General features: G+C 41.2%; 1 protein-coding gene across 2 annotated transcripts in view; it reads right to left on the bottom strand.

Annotated features, from left to right (window-relative positions):
* Positions 1 to 6,104, bottom strand: part of Tshr (thyroid stimulating hormone receptor) — a 111,267-nt gene that overhangs the window by 23,853 nt on the left and 81,310 nt on the right. The gene's annotated exons all lie outside the window — the stretch shown is intronic.

Raw genomic sequence — 6,104 nt, 5'->3', positions numbered from 1 at the left:
GGGCGGTAGGGATGGTTCTTTTCTTTGAGCAGAGTTGCCAGACTTAGCAAATTAAAATGCACGATGCTACTTTAATTCAATTTACAGATAAAGAGTGAATAATTTTCAAGCACAGATTTTCCTACCAAAATTATCTGTTGCTTATTTGAAATTCAAATTTAGTTAAATGGCATGCATTTTATCCAACAATACCGGTTCTGGCATAGGGATACTTATGTAAATAAAATTACAGCGAGCATCTTTCCTGAAAAGCGATGGGTACGTCGATCCTTTCTCTTGTACAGCACACTGGCCATTTGAAAGAAGAATATTTCTTATGCAATTTAAGTCACAATGTGTGTTTGAAATAAAATTTCCTCCCAATGAACAAAAGCACCCAAGGATTTTAAAATTGGCCCTTCCCTTCCCCATTGCTTTTTTAGAGAATAAAATTATCTAAAATGAAATGAAGTACAGACATCTTTATTATAAACGACCCCAATTTAAACGCTAGCGAATGACTCTGGCTTGATGCAAAACAAATACAGTAAAGACCCTTGGGAGGTCTGCTTAATTATAGATAATGGCGTCATTAGTATAGCAGCAAGCTTTGCACTACAGGATGCAAGTTCTTAAGGAAGATGACTAATAATAGTAGAGTAATTGAAGACTTTCAGTTAAAACTTTGTCTCCAGAGCCTTTATAGAGAAAGGTCCCTCTATTTAATTGGATCCAGGTGTGTGTGTGCTGGAGCAGTGTGGGTAAGAATAGAACAGTCAACCACCAGCACTGAAGAGTTTTATTGCCCTCCCCTCTTTTGGGCATGCTAAGGCATAAAACAGAGTTAAGTATCAGGATTACAAACAATGAGGTTTTACAAATGTGAATACAGTTTAGACTCTTTCAATTATTTTTTTAAATAGAGGTCAAGGACTATTCGTTTAAAGTAGCACTAGTTTGCCCAATACTATATCCTCCTGACCTTATCAGAATCTGTAATTACCTAATTTATTTTCTTACTTGAATACTGTGCCTTTTAAAATCAGAATGGAAAGCTCTATGCCCTATCCATTGCCCTACACCCACTGCTAAGTTTGGTGCTCCAGAAATACTGAGTGGAGATTAAGAGTGAGCAAACAACTAAATAAATATAACTTTCCTTCAAGATAGTGACATTGATACATTTGGGATTCGAGGGGGATACATATGACTGTTTAAAGAAAAAAAATTAATGATAATTGAAAGAAGACTTAGTGTATGATGTGATGGGTTTTGGAAAATGGACCTTCCTGATGACTGTAAATGCTGAGGTCGCTCATTTACAAAGAAAGGTTCACACATGGCCTCTTTAAGTAGTGGCTGAGCACACACGTCCAGAGTGCAGTAGGTAGCTCTCTGTTATAACAAAATGATGGATACAATCAGTATAAAAGAGAAATTGATTAGTTCTGTTCACAGCCATGGAGATGAGTTGGTTCCATTGCGTCTATGATACCATGGCTCACTATGGTAGAAGCATGAGGCAGAGGAGGCGGCTGTTTTCCTTTTTCTTCTTTTAACTGTGGCTGGGCCCCTTTTGGGGAGGCTTTCCAGGTATTGTCTCCAGCAGAGAAAGCTATTTCATGTGGAGGAGACCAGTCTTCTGTATGTTCAGACACCTGAGTGAGATGCCAGAGCAGCCTATGTACATGATCTTAGTGGGCTAATGTCATAATTAGCTTGAGTCACAGTACTCTCATGTTCACAGACTCATTCAGGCAACCCATTAAGGTCTATGAAGACCTTTCATTTGGTTGTAGCTGGAGTGGGTTAGACCCACCTTGGGGGGGAAAAACCCAACTGGAGATAGGCTCTTAAGAACACAGTTTTGTAATGTGACAACCATGTCGGGCATAGTGACCACACCAGCTTGTAAGTCTTTCTGGATCTTTGGTCTAGTGTAGCTGCCAATCACACTTTTTTTCCCAGGCTTCGCAAAATCAAGAAAGCTCTGCTAACTTCTCTTTCCTGATCTCCATCTCCAATAATTGAGAGGAAGTATCTGCTCGCTCTAATCACCAGAAATTAATTATTGTAAAATGAAATGATCACTTGTCCAATTTTGTAGTGTTCTCATCTGACACTTAATATACCCCCGAGGACAAGGAGACTTCTTGATAAGCACTGCAGTTTACCAGAAATGTTGCAGAAGACTTCAAACTGAAAAAGGCAGCCAGAGTCCAGAATGGGAGAAAGAATGTGACAGGAGGTACAGCCAATGTGAACGGAGATGAACCGGCCTGAGGAAGGGCCTGTTCTCAAAGGACAGGATGGTTAGTTGGATACTAACCATCACCTTGGAAGATGATAAGGTGCTTAGAAATGACCTTGCCTTGCTTCTATGTACAGTCTGTTGGTTTTTCTGCAACAGGGTCTTACTATAAAGCCCTGGCTGACCTTGGACCTGTCATCTTCTTCCACATTCAAAGAATCTGGTAGTTTTCAGGGAAACCTCTTTTAGCTTTGACTCTTGGGTTCTGACTTCTCCTTGCAGCTCCTACCAGAAGCTAAGGGTAAGGGATTACAGACACAGAAGGGACTACAGACACAGAAGGGACTACAGACACAGAAGGAACTACAGACACAGAAGCTGTAGCATACAGGAAGAAAGTATTTTCATTAATCTCATTGAACACATGCTATTTTCTGGGAATGCCAGTCTCTTTAAATTGGCTTCTTGATCATAACTTAATCCCCATATGGTGCCGTACCCATTGGCTTACGTAAGTTAGTCACAAAGCTTGGTAAGCCAGAGGGGAGCCTATTCTAGACAATGACTATTTTATGTGAGGCTGATAATAGAAGATGAACAGAAAGAAGGTTCAAGAGGTTAGAAGGACTTGTTAGAAGTGATGAGAGGAGAGATTTCCTAAAGTCAGGATTGATAATGTGATAGGAAGGGCTCCTAGGAAAGCCTTAATAGTTCCTTCAAAAGTAAAACAGATGCTGCTAACCCTGCCTGCTTAACGACTCTTCATTATCTGGATGGATTCTGCCTCTTTGAGAACCTGGTGAAGAAATTAAGCCTCTCCTACAAAACAGTTGTCAAATTTTCCACATTTCAATACTTGAGAATATCTACTTTGACTGAAAATGATGTATCTCACAGCTAGGGGAGAAGTTGGACAAATGAAGGTAGAAATGAGTTGGGGAAAATTGTCCAATTGACAGTATTATGGTATGTGTGTGTGTGTGTGTGTTCAAGTTCACTTGGACTCACTTTTTAAACCTTTCTTTTTTTTTGAGACTTATTTATTTTATGCATTTGAATGTTTTTCCTGCATGTGTGTCTTTGTGTCATGTGCATCCAGTGCCTACGGAGGTCAGAAGAAGGGTTCAGATCCCCTGGAAATGGCATTACAGACAGCTGTGAGCTGCTGTGTAGATGCTGGACATTGAACCTAGGTCCTCTGTAAGAGCAGTTGGTGCACTTAACCACCAAGTCATCTCTCCGCCCCTGGATTTTTTCTTGACACACAGCAGCCAATCAGTAAAGACTTGTTCGATGAGAAATGAAAGTCTTGTTTCTGGATAAGTCACAGATAGGACAGGTTTTATTCAGCAGCCAGAGAGTTCAGTATCAAAGAGAGGAGTGAGATCTACTGTGGTGAGGACATTTGCTGTTCTTCCTGGGCCGTGTTTTCTGGGGAGTTTAAGGATCCATTTCAGTTCCAATATAGAATTTCGGCTCATTCCTTTGTAATTCCTTTAGGGGAAACTAGGGTTGGCCGCTGGTTATAGTTGACACTCACAGGGGAGTTGTGTCTGTGGAGAACCGTGTGTTGGTTTGTTTTTGTTTTCTGCAGGGCTCTTGTTAGTCAGAAAATGATAGGGATCTAGCACCTAGCCCTTCCATTAGTCTAAAGCGAAGCTGGATTGCTCTGTGGAAATCTTGCTGGTTTCAGAGACTGGGACCCTTGTTTATCAACAGTGACAGGTGAGAAAGTGTTCAAAACTGCAGGAGGCAGAGGGGACAGCCAACCTTGGAGCATATCCTACAAGCTGTTCAAATACTTATCCCATGAGAAATGGCAGTCTACTTAAGCCTATAATCTTCTCTCCCGTCATCTTTTCCCAGTGGCTCCAAGCTGTGGTGAATTGCTTCCCATCAGCTAATGTGTGATGCTAATTAGCACATTATTTGTGTTGACTTCTCTGCTCAATAACCATTACTGCCTGGGTAAGTCCTTCACAACAGCCGAGTTGTATTAAGTAATTTAGTTTTGGTCCAAATGTTTACTTCTAGATAGAAGCTAAACAACTAGAATTCAACAAGAGAAAATTCATCTCAGAGACTCAGGCAGTGTGAGAGAAACAACCCAGCTCTAGAAGACTGTATCCCGAGAGAACGGAGAGATCCAGTGAGAGAACAAGTGCCCCAGTTTAGGACTGAGAGCAGGTCCACTTCTCTTTGAGCAAGGATACTCAGATTAGGTGATCTGTTGTCTGAGTAATGGCCTTGTTCTTGGCTCTCTGTGAAACCACAGGGAGAGGAGTTATCCCCCGCTTGTCATGATTTTCCCCGATTTCTAACCAAGGAGGGAACTGCTGCTGTGGCTTCAGAGCTTGTCCTCAGTGTGGGATTCATCCAACTTGGCTGTGATAACGTTACTCAGTCACGTTAAAACAATCGGTGTAATTGAGATCAGACCCGATCATCGCAGTGCGTTTGGTATGAGGTGAATGATTGCTGTTTTGGATAACAAACTATTTCAGCCAGAACCTAGAGAGATCTAAAGACAGTTATAGAGAGGTTATGCTATTTACAATCTTTGAACCGTGTTTGGGTAATTATTATAGAGGACTAATACGTTTTTCTTCGTTTGAAAACCCAGTAAATACTGAGCTATGTTACAAAATATAATGCGAGGGTCTAGAGAGATGGCTAGGGCTAAGAGCACATTGCATGCAAGAGTGAATACTGGGGTTTGATTCCTGGAACCCAGGTAAAGGCCTGGAGTGGAGGAGGCACATATGTAACCCCAGCATCCCTATTCTGGGAGGTAGAGATATTAAGTTGCAGATCTGAAGCTTGTGGGCCAGCTAGCTTGGAGTGACGGCTTTCAAATCAAAGGAGAAAATATTTGGTGGTGTTTTCATAATATTAAATGCTGATCTTTAAATACCATGGGATAAATTTAGAGCAAATCATGCTGATTTCTCCAGGGAAGGAGTCCAACATCTTTGCCTATTTCGCACTTGTATATTTTCTAGTGGATGCATATTTCGAATTGGATACATTTATTTCTAACGCACTTTGATCGTTGGTATAGCTGGGTTTATATTGACCCCACAAGAATGTGATTTTTTATCGTGAGCAGGAAGCGCGTTGCTTTTGCTCCTCTTTGCTTTGGTAGTGGCTAGCACAGTGTTTTGTGCACTGTAGGCCCCCACTCGCTATACTGAGAAGTAAATGAAGGGCTGCACAGGATTAGTGCAATCGGGCTTTCCAGTTCTGTAAATTTTAAGTGCAAGAATGTATGTATCCTGTGGCATCTTTCAAAGCTTCTCCTGTAATTATATATTTAAAGAAATGAATAAAGTCAAACCATAACAACTCTTGTTTTACCAAATACCCAAGTGAATGATATTCTAGCCCTTTCTCTCATAGAGACTGGAAGGAAGCCCAAAATCATGGCCAGGAGCTAGACTCCACTTCCACAAGGTGTAGAGAACCTTGTCTAGCTATAAGAAATCCAGAACTCATCTTAAAATGGAACCATTCCAGAAGCCAGTATTTAACCAGAATATCAACCCAAAGCAGTTACTCTCCACGTGTGTTCTTTTCTACCCACCCCCTCTGTGTTTAGTTGCATAGTTATTTTAAAAGTCAGTCCATGGGCTACAGTATCGGCATCATGAAAGGGTGTGTTAGAAATGCAGGCTCAAGTCGACAGAATCAGCATCTGTATTGCACAAGTTCCCTTGATGGCTTGCATGCCTAATAGTGTTTGAGAAGCAAAGTAGTGCACAACACATTTAGACTCATAAGGCTTCTCAGGCTTTACAGTCGGCAACTACGTAAGGAATGCTTTAAGGAAGGAAGGAAGGGTATGGAGCATAGGAGGCCGTAATTAACACATCAC

This window comes from Mus caroli, chromosome 12 (assembly GCF_900094665.2).
Source record: "Mus caroli chromosome 12, CAROLI_EIJ_v1.1, whole genome shotgun sequence".
In the NCBI taxonomy this organism is placed as follows: Eukaryota; Metazoa; Chordata; class Mammalia; order Rodentia; family Muridae; genus Mus; species Mus caroli.
This window is presented reverse-complemented; position numbering and strand designations above follow the sequence as displayed.